We start from the raw sequence: 15,828 nt of genomic DNA, 5'->3' as shown, positions 1-15,828 counted from the left end.
GCAGTTCCTTAGACCCAGTGTCTCATATTCAGGATGGAGTATTCCTCTGTCTCTGTCTCTCTTTGATATGAAATCCAAACCAATCTGACACTTTCCTGAGGCTGTTACTATTTCACAATATCTTTTTAATTGAGTCACTGTGTCTCCTGCTTTTGCTGCTTGTTTCAGACTTTATTCATGAAAGGTCTTAGCTCAGTGGGCTTATCAAACATCTTCTTAGCGGTTTTAGTTTTTTTTTTTTAATATTCTATTTGACACACTTTCCAATGTAAATCCAAGTGCTCTGATAATGTGGAACTGTTAGCAAAATTCTTTGCTCCTGGGAATTTGAACTAGGTTAAATATTTCCCTTGAGTTTATCTGTTAGGTTCCCACCACATATTGCTTTTCTCGGTGGATGCCACAATACCTTGTGTAGATAGTCCTCACTATATTTTTTTCATATTCACACTAATATCCCTTTTTAAAAAAGCTTAAATTCTCTATCTTTCTTGTTCTATTTTTCCCCCCACTGCCAAGGTCACCGGTGATTTTTTTTTTTTTATAATCTAACACAGTGAGTTATAATCAGTTCCTATCTATTTGACCTCTGAGCCCTCTTTGAAATAATTGCCATCCTTGCATTTCAATATTCACCACTTCTTTGATCACATTTTTCTCATTCTCTTTTGTCAGATTATTTTCCTCAATGGGTTCCTTGAATGTTAGTATTGATCATAATTTTCTTCTTATCTCTTTTCTCTTTTTTTCTTGCTTGGGCAATCTTAACACAATAGTTTCAACTATCACTTGCAGACAGATACTTTCAAAATCTTGATCTCAGCCTTGCTTCAGACACTGCCCTGCAATTCTCTCCTGAGTATATGTATGCTTCAAGCTTCAAATATTCAATACGTTTGCAGCTGAACTCTCTCTAATTTGCTCTAAACTTTTCCCCCATCTTTGTACCTTATTTTTGTGAATACTAATTTATCAGCCCATTTATTCCTAGTCAGATCTGTTTGTGTTTTCCTTGTGCATACATGCAATAAATTACATTTACCAATTTTTATTTTCTATATCATAAATATCTCTTGAAAAATGTTTCGTCCTCTTCAACTTTGTGGTTTGTTCAGAATTTCATCAGATTTTTCATGGACTATTGAGATATTCTCTTTACTTCTCTCCCTGCTACCTATCATATTCTCCTTAATCCATTCTTCAGTTCCTTCCTTAAAGCAATTTACTAGTTCTTCATTGCTGTTTTACAAGTTTCCTAGGTAATTCTTATGTGGCCAGCCAATTGTAACAAGGTCTACCTAGACTTACATTTGAAACTGATTATATAACCTTGCTGCTCCAAATGAGCTCTGGTTCTAGCAACATTGACAACATCTGGGAACTTGTTAGAAACACAGAATCCCCCATCTTGCTTCAGAGATCCTAAATTGTAACCTGAATTGTAGCAACATCCGCCACTGCTGCACAAGCACACTCAAGTTTGAGAAGCATTGTACGCTGGTTCTATTCCAAGCTCTGCCAATCCAAGTCCAGGGGTTTAGGGGCTACCTGGGTATCTGTATCTATTTTGTAGAGTTCAGGGAAAACTCAATTCAATTTTTTCCCTATACCTTTATCTCATTTACATTGCAAATCCTATCCATGGTCCACTAAGATTATTTCTCCCTGACAAATTATTGGTCTTCAATAGATTCTCCTCTTTTGGTAAACTAGAAAAAATACTTGAAGGTTTAAAATGATTTAGATTATATATCTATATTTATAATATATATACACTATATATTATATATATTTATATATTTTATAAATATATATATATAACATTTCCTAGGTTTCAAAAGGGCCCAGCTTGAGATTGAGCACAAGCTCAAAATACAACGTTTTTTTCTTAATCTGCATTCAATCAATTGCTGTAATCTCTCATAACAAAAATATTTCTATACATGTGAATCTTGGGTCAAATTTGTTTTTAAGTTTCTTAATATAACTTAACTTTTGTGTATATGTCCTCATAATGGTCCCTGAATTTGATTCTTCTGATGTAAAATATATTCCCTGGTTGTATAAGAGGACTAAGCAGTATATACACTAAACCAGTGGTTCTCAAATGTTTTTCTATGAGCAACAATATTAGTATCACCTGTAGACTTATGAAAATGTGAATTATCTCACCACATCAAAGACCTATTGAATGTAATGTTTTTTTTTCTGGGAATTGTGATCTGTGTTTTAACAATTTTGACTGATGCATGGTAAAGTTCGGAAATTATTAGTCTGTCTAAAATAATTACTAAAAGTTCATTTTCCTTTCTAGTGCTGGATTTAGATATGGGCATGATATACAGTAATAGTTAATGAGATATGAGAGAAATATGTCAGGGAGGCCTCTTGGAACAATACTCTTGCTGTTATAAAATAACAAACAAAAAGGAATAGACCTTTTTCATGGTTGGGTATTGATATATTACATACAGTTCCAAGACTGGCTATAACCATCTTACCATCATGACACAGAATTACATGTTGAGGTTGGTTTAATTAAAAGATCGTAAACATATAGGTTCATTATGATGTCACTGAGCCAGAGAATAAACCAGCTCTGGCATGGTATTGTTCTGGGTTTTTTGTTATATAGAATTGGCCTTATTAAATAAGCCAATTTATGTTGGATTTTCTGTAATCCACAGTTAAAAATGTCACAACTTATACATCATGAGTCTCTTTTATAGTCAATAATAAAATAATAAATGCTGTTTAAAAATCATTGATGCATAAGAATTTTTAAATGGAGTTTTCTATTCTTACACATAGTATTTGCTGTCAGTCAGTGCTAGGGGTCTGTAGGTTTTAATAGGGTGAACACCTCACAATTAAAAAGGTATATCAGAAGTTAAAAATAAAAACACTTAACATAAAGTGGATAAGATTAACCATCTATGAAAAGCTTGTGAAGCATAAAAAGACCATAAAGTAATTAACAATTGTGATTGGATTAGATCAGAGTCCCTTATTTAATCTCATAAGGAACTTTAAAAATGCCTATAAAAAGAAAAGTAATTATTGGAGTGTAATTAATAAAAAAAAATCTATAATGAAAACATGTCCAGTAGATGGAAGTGTTCTAATGATAGATTTTTAAAATAATAAGAAATATTGGAGATAGATAGTAAGTACTTTTCAGATTTATTTAGCTTCTATATCTGATCAACACTACCATTAAAAATTCTTCAGGCTTTGCCATAGATGAGATTGAACAGCAGGCAAAACTGTCAGACTACCTTTGTTCTTTTCTCATGCACACAAACTGCTTTATCATTCTAAGTTCAAGTTTTGCAAGTATCTTAGTTTTGAGATGATAGTGTTACAAAAAACAAATTGATGCATTTTGTTAACTATGTATATATTCTCTACTTTAAAAATTAGTGTTTAGGAGAGTAAATCAATGTTTTGGCAGTTTAGTTAATGTGACTCACTTACTTAGATCCTAAATCATCTCATAGTTATAAAACTTAGCTTGTATGGTGCAAAGCTGAGAATCACATTTTGTGTAGCACCCCCACTGCCATAAATATTACATGGAGTATTTTTTTTCTTTTTTCCTTGCTAATCATTTTAACTTCCTGAGTCATAACTGCTCTGTAATTTCATTTCCAGTGGAGCGTCTCAATACTTTATAAAAGCAGTTTAATAGTTATAAACATAAACAGGAAATAATTACCTTTTGTAAGTAGGGTCATAATACCTCTTCAACTGCTTTTATGAATTCTTACAACACTTTTCAATACTTTATATTTTCCTTCTCTTCTTGCTACTTTAGCTATCAAGGAAGCAGTTATATGAAATTTTTTTCGTGTGTATTTACTAGGCAATTTTTCTGGTTGATGTTGGAAAAATATGGAAGGCAGTATGACGGTAACAAGTACCATGCTTTTCTTTCTTTTCTTTTTTTTTTTTTGATGGAGTCTTGCTCTGTCACCAGGCTGGAGTGCAGGGGTGGGATCTCAGCTCACTGCAACCTCTGCCTCCTGGTTTCAAGTGATTCTCCTGCTTCAGCCTCCCGAGTAGCTGGGACTACAGGCGAGAGCCACCACGCATAGCTAACTTTTGCATTTTTAGATAGGGTTTCACCATGTTGGCCAGGATGGTCTCCATCTCTTGACCTTGTGATCCACCCACCTCGGCCTCCCAAAGTGCTGGGATTACAGGTGTGAGCCACCGCACCCAGTCACTTTTCAATTTATATAAAAAGCAATCTAATTCATTATTCTCCAACGAGTGTTTGTATGTATAATACTGTTGCAGATATGAGAGACATTTGTTGTAGAGTCTGCCTTTTACTAAAAGTATGAAAACTAAGGTATCAGTAAACCCACACTGAAAGAGTTTCAGAGCAATTGGATGAAAACTTCTCTTTGAATTCTTATAAACAATTCTGAAAATTCTGTGCAAAATGTCAGCTGCCATCTCAGTGGTTTTCTTAACCCAGGATGGAAAGATGGGGTATATTGCTTAGTACAGATTATTTCAACTACAGGGAAAAATGTGGTCTTCATGTGGGAAGAATAGAACTCATTATTCTTTTCTTCATAAAATTAATGGCAGTGCACATTTAAAAATAAAACTTAAGCCAGGCATGGTGGCTCATACCTGTAATCCCAGCACTTTGGGAGGCCGAGGCAGGTGGATCACTTGAGGACAGGAGTTTGAGAGCAGCCTGGCCAATACGGTGAAACCCCGTCTCTACTAAAAATACAAAAATTAGCCGGGCATACTGGTGCATGTCTGTAATCCCAGCTACTAGGGAGGTTGAGGCACTGGAATTGCCTGAACTCAGGGGGCAGAGGTTGCAGTGAGCCCAGATCGCGCCACTGCACTCGAGCCTGGGCGACAGAGCGAGACTCCATCTCAAAAAGAAAAACAAACAAATGAAAAAAGTTTGAAAAAACCTTAAAGCCTTAATGCCCATTGTGACACTTTTTGACAGACTGTCACTATGTTGTGGGGGAGGAGGAGAGCTTTCTTTTTTTGTTGCTCTTTTTGCATGAAGTGATTTGGTTAAGCAGGAAAAAGAATGAAGGAGTTTTGACACCTCATCCCCTATTCTATTCACCAAACTACATAATCCTCTCCTTTGCTCAGTTTGATTTTCCTTTATTGAATTTTGCTTTCTGTGATGTTCTCATTTCCCTTATTAGATTAAATCAAATTGTTCTTACCCATCCAACATTACCCCTTTGGGAGAGCAAAATTCTGTCTCCCGAGAGAAAAACGTAAAGAAAATCTACTTAGAGAAGATTACTCAGCTGCTGTTATTACCCGTTTCCAATTTCCTTTTTACTTTACAGAGTAAGTTTGACTCATTCCCCAATGGCAAACTTTCCTCTCTTCTACTATGTAACAAGGATGAGGACAGGCCATTTATAATAGATGAAGCCTAATGTGAAGTGCAGAAACTCAGGATTGATATGACATGTTATATACAATAGGTCAGAAAAACTCTTAGCTTATTGCTTGGGCTTGCGGCTACTGTCTTTTGAAATCACAAAACTGTCCCACTGAACCAAGAATTATTTAGGAAATTCTATTAGACCATTTAACTGACACACAGGTGATACTCTTTTGGTGATTATGATGGAACTGCTGAAGATCTGTCGCAACAAAGATGTGAGAGCACAGCAACTTTATCTGGATTGCTTTGGATTCAACTTCCTTTCTACACAGAGGAAAGAGGAAGCTTAAGACAGACAACCTCAGGGGAAATCATGTTTCTGTCTTTACAAACTGTTTAAACCTCAACATAGAGATTTGCATGAATTTTTTAAACATTTTCAAATTTGCTCACAAAACATTTATTTTTTTACTGTAGTACAAAAAAATGGAAAAAAAGTATATTCTGGTCCAAATGGTAATAAGTACATGAATAACTTAATGAATTGCGGACTTACACACTCCCTTTTCTCTGTGTGTGCATCTGTGTGTGTTTTCTAACCCAGCATCTTAAATTCTCTTGAGGTCACCCTGTCAGCATCAGTCCTGTGGCCTGGATTTAGTTGAATCAATCCTAATTGCAATTCAGCACAGGTCTGCTCCTCTGTGGAGATTGCAGATGAATGACAGTGCAGTGGCAGGAAAGATAAATATGCTGGCAAATAAGATCCTGGCTCTCCACAGAGGATGGAATAAATTACTTTACCAACGGAGTGGAGGTAATATGTTGGAGAAAGAAAGTGAAATCGAAGCCAGTTGAATACGAGGTTTGTTGAAGTTTAAAATAAAGCATTTTAGGCTTAAGTAATACACGGATGGTGATTCTTTTTATTTAGAAAACATTCCATTGCTCTGTACTGTAAGAAATAATGGCATAGATGAATTTTGTTTATGCAGATGACAGCTTGGACAATTTTAATTCATGTGGCATTCTCTGGTATCTGAGAGGCCGGTGGTAACTGTGGTGTAGCATATTGATTAGTAATTTGATAAATACACAAAATGGCACGTTGAGCTTTAGGTGCTTCATGCAAAATGTATTTAAATGACCTTGGCTAATTAGAGTGCATAGCTGCAAGGCAGGACCATATAAACAAGAGCCAGTTTGTTGGTCCAGATATTTATGTAGGTTTATGACACAGAATAGGAGAGACCTGAACACAACATTAAGACTTCTATCAAGGAAACAGTACATCGTCAGGAGAAAAATTGTATTTTCCGTTGTGAGAATTATTAACCTTATGCCATATAATTAGTTCAATGATTTTATATCTAAAATGCATTTTGCAGATTTTTAGCCAGATCTTGGATTATATATAAACTTGCATTTTACTATAATAATCAGGCAAATACTTTTAAAGCAATCTTAAAATGAAAATTATATATTATACTTAAAGATTAACATACATTCTTCATTTTTATTTACCCCAACATTTTCTAGCTGCATGAAATGTAAAGTTCCAAAATAATATGCTATCCCTACGGAATATACATTTAAGGTTTATCATCACGGATCATGTTGGATATCCTTCAATTACATCTTGAAATACAAATTCTAATTAGGTTTCATTGGTAAAGGTCAGGTTTTCCCTGTATTCTTATGAAAAAGATGTTTATCAGATAAGTGGAATGCTCTAAGAATCCAAATAAATAATACCTGGAAAATTTCTGTAGTTAATTTCCCTGTTTCACTTGGATATACATTTCCATGACAACACTGGATAATAAATTAAAAATAAGATGTCATAGACAGGTGATTTGATTTCATCATCCCTTGTGCATGTAATCTAGGCATTTTTTGGAAGTATACTGATTTTTTTCTTTTTTTTTGAGACAGGGTTTCACTCTTGTTGCCCAGGCTGGAGTGCAATGTTGTGATCTTGGCTCACTACAGCCGCTGCCTCCTGGGTTCAAGAAATTCTCCTGCCTCGGCCTCCGGAGTAGCTGGGATTACAGGCGCTGGCCACCACGGCTGGCTAATTTTTTTTTAATTTTTAGTAGAGATGGGGTTTTGCCATGTTGGTCAGGCTGGTCTTGAACTCCTGACCTCAGGTGATCTGCCCGCCTCCACCTCCCAAAGTGCTGGGATTACAGGCGTGAGCCACCGTGCTTGGCCAGAAGTATACTGTTCTTATAAACATCCACAGAAGCTTCTGGAAGCAAAGTAAGAAGGGACTCTAGGATGAGATTTCTGTGTAAATATTCAAACTCTCTAAATTGAGCTTAGGCTCAAGCGAATTGTTCTTAACAGCATTATGTGCACCTCCAATTGTATTGGGTTTTTCAGAATGCATATTGCTCTGAAAAAAGTCAAGCACAACTGTCTATTGTTACAATGTATGATTAATGTCTACTAGAAATCTGCTGGCATGCTTCAATTTGGAGTGAAATTTGCACCCCGAAAAAAGAAGATGTGAATGAGATTTTTCAATAACTTAGCTTTAAGTCAATGTATTTTTGTTTTCAAATTTCAAATGGCAATTTTCTTTACCCACTCCGAGCATCTCTTAATGAATCTAGGTTATGTCAAATACAACTTTCTCTGACTCTCCAAAATCACACTTCTCCTCACGTAGTTGCTTTCAACTTCAGAGAGCTGCCAGAGACTATTTCAGTTTGGTTTTCATTGTAAGAGATATGATTTTGAAAGGATAGATTTCTAAAAAGAATTTTCAAAAGCCTTAAGGAAAAATCTTCTAGAAGACTGATAATCTTTTTTCCAACCTACTTACTTTAATTATTGAATATTTTGAAACTAGAGAAGACTTAAAATGTTAACAAAGCCTAAATCTTTGGTAATACATGATAAGCTTATGAATATTGATTGTAATCTATTACTGTTACTCTCAATACTATACACATACAAACACATACATACACACATATATATATGATGGTGAAAGTAAAAAACTTGAGAAATGTATTAAATAGTTGAGAAATGAGTTATATGAAAAAATTAGACTGAGGAGTTCTACGAAGGTGAAGGTAACTTAGAATCTATCTTGAACAAAATGCATATCAGGATGATAGCCTCTACTTTGTCAGTGTATAAAAAGTACTCAATATTGTACTTTAATCTGACCTAAGTCTGTTCTGTCCAAATTAAGCAGAATATCTTTTCAGAATTCTTGACTAAACAAAATCATCTCTTTAGGTTTTTAATTACGTCATTGAACACCTTGCTAGGCAACCTGAAGACTCAATGAATGAGTTTAATAGATTGTGGTTCACCATATGCATTAGCATCAACTGGGGTGGTTGTGATAAATGCAGATTCCTGCCTTAATCCAGGATTCTGACTCAGGGTTAAGGAGAAAGGGGCCAGAATCTCTATTTTTAGGGGCTCTCAAATGGATCTGAGGTACTTTCAAATTGGAAATCCACACAATAAATGCTTACTGTCTGAGAGATTTCACTTTAGAAGATAGGCTATAGGCCAGATTATCTGTATTGATTCCTTCCAGCACTATCATTCTTGAGAAATCAAGACACAAGTATTACTTAAAGTCATAAACCTGCGAAGGGATTGTTAACAATTTTTCTAAGCAATTGAAGAAGTTAAGCTAAGAAAAAGTTATGAAATTTACTCCAATAATGAGTTCTTATTTTAATTCACTTGAATAGACCAAAAAAAGGTAACAGACAAAAAAAAACTCTCTTTAATTTTGAGATGAGTAAAAATGGTTAACTATGAAATTGTGTACACCAATATAGTTCCCACTTTACAGGTTTCTATCATAGAGAAATGGACTTTAAAGGTGTGTGAAATAGAAATATCTTGAATAAAAAAGATTCTGAAACATAACTTGCTCATATTGAAATTACTAAGAAAAATCCATTAGCATACCTTGTCTTGTCCTTACTATGAAGAACATCATTCCGGTGGTAGCTATGACATAAGCAGAAGCTAGAAACATGAATTTTTAAATGGCTAACTTCTGCCAGGTTTACTCCCTTATTTGCTCTTAGATATGTATGAACACACACAACATGATAGAACTGAAAGAGGCAGAGTATTTTTTTAAATGCTGTCTTTTTTCTCTGATCATTTCTCTCTTCTCCTCTTAGGGATCTTATTTATTTCCACAGCTTCAGTCACTACCTCTGTGCAGATACTCTCCAATCTGCATCTACAATTTTCTTCCTTTCTGAGAGATGATATCACATCCCTGAGGATAACTAGGTGTTTCTACTTGCTTAACTTTCTATTATTTCAAATTCAGTACTTTAAATCAAGACTCATGATCTTCTGCCTCTCAGCTGACACCCATTTTGGCTTGCCTATGTTAGAAAAAAAACTTTATACAAAATAAATTTAAGAGTTCATTTGAGCAAAGAAAAATTCATAAATCGGGCAGCACTTGGAATCAGAAAAGGTTCAGAGAGCTCCTCTCAGCAAAGTACATATACACTTTCATTTCATTGGTGGTGTTTCCCTTCAGTGTAAATTTTTAGAAGTGGAATTGCTGTTTCAAAGATTAATATATTCATAGTTTGATTAGATATTATCAAAACTTCCTCCATAAGTGTTGCATTGGTTTGCATTTTCATCACAATATATGACGGTATCCATTTCCCCAAAGCCTCACCAATATTTTGTGTTGTTCTACTTATTTTTTTCTAATCCAATAGGTGAAAATTAGCAACAATGTAATTTTTGTTTGCATTTCTTTTATTATGATTAAAATTGAGCATAATTTCATGGATTGAAGTGTCATTTTTATATATGTTTTGTGAATTGTCTGTTCATGTCATTTGCCCATTCTATTTTTCTTTTAGATAGTTCCCTCAATTTTTAAGAGATTTTCATATATTAGGAATAGCCAGGCTTTATTTGTTATATATATCATCTCTCCTTTTTTTTTAGTCGTTTTGGCTTTGTCTGTGTTTTTTTCTTGGTTTACAAATTTTAAAAATGCTTAAATAAATTTGTCATTTTTTTGTATCTGGAATTTTAATTGCAAATAGAAAGATATTCTCTATGTCTAGTGTCCAGGTTAAAGAGGAATGTGCCTATGTTGTTTTCTTCTAGTTATATGGTATAATTTTTTTCTTTACATTTAGAATTCTGATTTACATGTTGATGTAAAGCAAGGATCTAATTTTATCTTTTTAAAATAGTTTTAATATTTTATTTATTTTTATCTTTTAATTTATTGTCTTAGAATACTTTCCTAAAATGTCACCTTTATAACAATAATTTAACATGCCACATTTAATGTACTAAAGTTTTGTATGTTCTTGTATCTATCTCTGGCCTTACATTCTCTTCTATTTATCTGTATTTTCATGAGTTTGTACCATGTCATTTTAGTTATAGAGACTTTGTAATGTTTTAATATGTGGTAAAGTTAGTCCCCATTCATGACAGTATGAAATAGACTATTTTTATATGTGAAAATATTTTCATATTACAAGACATACCAACTGAGGAAATATCTGAAACATATATGACCCAGGGTAAAATATGTTAGAGCATCTGAGTAACAAAATACAAAGTTCATAAACAAAAAATAAAAATAGTCATTAAAGAAATAAAAACACTCAACATGACTATTGATTAACTATATTAAAATTGTAAAGTGATATGCAATTTTCATCAGTTACATTGGAAAAGATTAGAAAATGATATTTCTGAGTTTGTCAAATGTTCAAGGTATATGTCACTTTAAATATTCTTAGTGCACTTGGAACCAACCCAAATGCCCATCAGTGATAGACTGGATAAAGAAAATGTGGCACATATACACCATGGAATACTATGCAGCCATAAAAAAGAATGAGTTCATGTTCTTTGCAGGAACATGGATGAAACTGGAAGCCATCATCCTCAGCAAACTAACACAGGAACAGAAAACCAAACACCACATGTTCTCACTTATAAGTGGGAGTTGAACAATGAGAGCACATGGACACAGGGAGGGGAACACCACATACTGGGGCCTGTCAGTGGGTGGGGTGGATGGGGATCAAGGGGAGGGATAACATTAGGACAAATACCTATTGCATGTGGGGCTTAAAACCTAGATGACGAGTTGACGGGTGCAGCAAACCACCATGTTACATGTATGCCTATGTAACAAACCTGCACCTTCTGCACTTGTATCCCAGAACATAAAGTAAGTAAATAAATATATAAATATTCTCAGTACAAGAGTTAATTGAAAAAACCTATTTGGAAAACAATTTGTCAGAATGTATTAAAAGTCTTAACACATTGAAGAATCCACACCTTTCTTCAATGATTTAATCAGAGATATTCGCAAATTAAGTACAAGAATGTTTTGCATTATTGCTTGCAACAGCAAAAATTGGCAACAATTTATGTGTTTAGAAAGGAATTGAATAAATTAGACTACTTTCAAATGCTAAAATGATAGGTTACATGGAAACGATTATATTTTAGAATATTTTAATGGCCTAAAAATGCATTCACAATATAAACTTCAAAGCTTCTATTACAATTTTAATTCTTATTTAGGAAGTTCTTCAAACAATTGGAAAAGCAGAAAAATAAAAGCTGATTGCATTGTTGAATATAAAGCTTGATCACAATTTTTTATAAAGGAGCTTGAATATCTAATAATAAGAAATATGTATGTACACATGGATACATTTATACGTACATGCATACACATGTACATATTTGTGTGTGTGCATTATGTGTGTTTATATGTAAGTCACCCGGGCCTCCTGTTTTTCTCTCACTTCCCATTGTAGTCTGTCTGAGTTCCTATAGGCTTGCTTCTTCCTCACAGTTCAACATTTTTACAGTCATCACTAATCGACATTACCATACTCTCTCATTTCAACTCCTGCAATATTCTTCTTAATGGCTTTCCATGCTTCTGCAGGTAGTGGAGAAAAAAAATTCTTCTTTTTCTTGGGAAGCCAAGGCAGGCGTATCACGAGGTCAAGAGATGGAGACCATACTGGCTAACACGGTCAAACCCCGTCTCTACTAAAAAAAAAAATACAAAAAATTAGCCGGGCATGGTGGCGGTGCTTGTAGTCCCAGCTACTGGGGAGGCTGAGGCAGGAGAATGGAGCGAACCTGGGAGGCAGAGCTTGCAGTGAGCCGAGATCGCGCCACTGCACTCCAGCCTGGGGGACAGAGCAAGACTCCGTCTCAAAAAAAGAAAAAAAAATTCTTATTTTTCCTACTGTCATCACAGGTTATCTTGCTGAGGTCCTGTGAATTGGACTGATGAAAGACAAATTAAAAAGAAAAAAAAAGCAAAAATTTATGAGTATGCGTATTGCCTTTACACACGGGAGCATTTAGAAATAAGTAACTTAAAGAGTTAGCACAAGGGCTTATATAGCATTTTACTAAAAAGAACAAAAAACAGAAAAACAAAACAAAACAAAACAAAAACAAGTTTTAGAGAAGTGACAAAGCAAAGAGAAAGAACTTTGAGATTTTTTAGGACAATAAATTGTAGGAAGGCAAATATGTAGGAATTTAACAGTACACAAAGTCTAGTTGGTAAATTATTTTGAGTTAGATAAGTGCCAAATCTATCTCTGGCAATTATTTTTTGTCTTTCCTAATACGGAGGAAAGCATTTCAAACTTGTATCCAACTTTTAGGCAAATGGAGGAGGATAGAGAGCTTTTCTTATTTTTGCTTTTTCTCAATTGCTTCAGCTCAAAGGGGCATATTTTGGGGTGGCACAGTGTGCTACCAGACACATGCTTCTCCCTATAATCAAATTTCTAAACAATAAAAATAATGACTATATCATATCATACTCCTGCTTCAAACTTCCCATAAGCTTTTAAATAAAATATATATTTTTTGTCTTTACACGTTGCTACATGATTGCTTCCTTCCAACATCTTCTTTGACCTCATCCCAAGCCTCTCTCCCTTGATCATATCTATATCCCTACAGGCCTCTCTTGCTTTTTTGAGCCCAACAGACTTATTCTGATGTCAGACAATGAAAGGCCTTAAGATGTTTCCATGATTTTACTATTTCTTGTTATTTAGGTCTCAGCTCAACTGATGATTCTTCAAAACATTTTATTTCATCTTCTTTTCTAAAGTACTCATCCCCTCCCCCAGAGTAATTCTCTGGTTATATCTATATCTAGCAATACCTATAGATACCGACATAAATATATATATATACACACACACACACACACACAGATATATCTAGATATATATATCGATAGATACAAATATATATGTAGATATCAGTTGTTTGTTTTTTGAGATGGGGACTCCCTATGTTGCCCAGGCTGGCCTTGAATGCTTGAGCTCAAGTGATCTTCCTGTCTCGGCCTCCCAAGAAGGTGGGACCACAGATGCACAGCTTCATGTTTGGCTTGGTGGTATATATTTGAAGCACTTATCATTGATGAAACTGTGCTATTGTTATTGTCATTATCTGTATCTCCAAACTTAAATGTTTAGGCTTCAAGAAAGAGGGACATCAGTGGTTAGAACAACATTTGACATGTAGTAGGCATATGAAGGCAGAGTTCATCAAGAATATTTCAAAAGAAGAATGAATATTGTGAGGCCTGAGTTAAAACTCTGAGATTTCTTTCTTCAGTGGAAGTGTCTCTGGGTTTCTTAATCTTGGGAAAAGGCAAAAGCTGCAAGCATTCCCCTTGAGGGAGGGAATAAGACAAGGATGTCCGCTCTCACCACTCTTATTCAAAATAGTACTGGAAGTCCTAGCCAGAGTAATCAGGCAAGAGAAGGAAAGAAAAGCCACCCAAATAGGAAGAGAGGAAGTCAACTTATCTCTCTTTATAGAAAATATTATTTCATACTTCAAAAATCCTATAGTCTCTGCTCAAAACCCCTTAGATGTGACAGACAACTTCAGCAAGGTTTTACGATATGAAGTCAGTGTACAAAAATCAGTAGCATTTCTACACACCTATAAGATCCACATTGAAAGCCAATTCAGGAATACATTCCAGTTCACAGTAGCCACACACACAAAATACCTAGGAATACAGCTAACCAGAGAGGTGAAAGATCTCTACATCTCTACAACAAGAATTAAAAAACACTGCTAAATAAATCAGATGTGAAACAAAGAAAAACCATTCCATTCATTCATGGATAGGAAGAATGAGAATTGTAAAAATGACCATACTGCCCAAAGCAATTTAAATATTCAATGCTACTCCTATCAAACTACCAATGACATTTTTCACAGAATTAGAGAAAACTAGTCTGCAATTCATATGCAACTAAAAAAAAAAAAACCCCAAATAACTAAAACAATCCTAAGCAAAAACAACAAAACCTGAAGTATTACGCTACCCAACTTCAAACTACAAGGCCACAGTAAAAAAAAACAAAACAAAAAATCCCCCCAAAAACCCAGCATGATACTGGTACAAAAACAGACACACAGACCAAGGGAATAGGCTAGATGGACCAGAAATAAAACTGCACACCTACAACCATCTGATGTTCAACAAGGTTGACAAAAACAAGAGATGGGGAAAGGATTCCCTATTCAATATATGGTGCTAGGGTAACTGGCTAGTCATGCAGAAGATTGAAGCTGGACCCCTTCATTTTACCACATGCAAAAATCAACTCAAGGTAGATTAAAGACTTAATTATAAGACTTAAAGTTATAAAAACTCTGAAAGAAAACCTAAGAAATCCCTTTCTGGATATAGGTCCTGATAAAGATTGCATGATGAAGACTCAAAAAGCAATTGTAACACAAACAAAAATTGACAAATGGGACCTAATTAAACTAAAGAGCTTCTGCACAGCAAAGGAAACTATCGACAGAATAAATAGACAATCTATGGAATGGGAGGTAAATATTTGCAAACTATGCACCAGACAACAGTCTAATATTCAAAATCTATAAGGAACTTAAATTAACAGGCAAAACCCAAACAACTTCATTAAAAATGGGCAAAGGACATGAATAGACACTTTTCAAAAGAAGACATATATGCAGCCAACAAGCATATGAAAAAATGCACAATATCATTAATCATTAGAGAAATCTGAATCAAAACCATGAGATACCATCTCCCACCAGTCAGAATGGCTATAATTAAAAAGTCAAAGAATAAAGATGCCAGCAAGGTTGCAGAGAAAAGGTAACACTTATACACTGTTGGTGGGAATATAAATTATTTCAACCACTGTGGAAAGCAGTTCGGAGATATCTCAAAGACTTTTAAACAGAATTACCAATTGACGCAGATATCCCATTATTGGGTATATACCCAAAGAAACATAAATCATTCTACTATAAAGCAACTTGCATGCATATGTTCATCGCAGCACCATTCTCAATAGCAAAGACAGGGAACCAACCTAAATACCTATCAATGGTGGACT

This window comes from Pan paniscus, chromosome 15 (genome assembly GCF_029289425.2).
Source record: "Pan paniscus chromosome 15, NHGRI_mPanPan1-v2.0_pri, whole genome shotgun sequence".
Classification (NCBI taxonomy): Eukaryota; Metazoa; Chordata; class Mammalia; order Primates; family Hominidae; genus Pan; species Pan paniscus.
Note: the sequence above shows the minus strand (reverse complement) of the source record.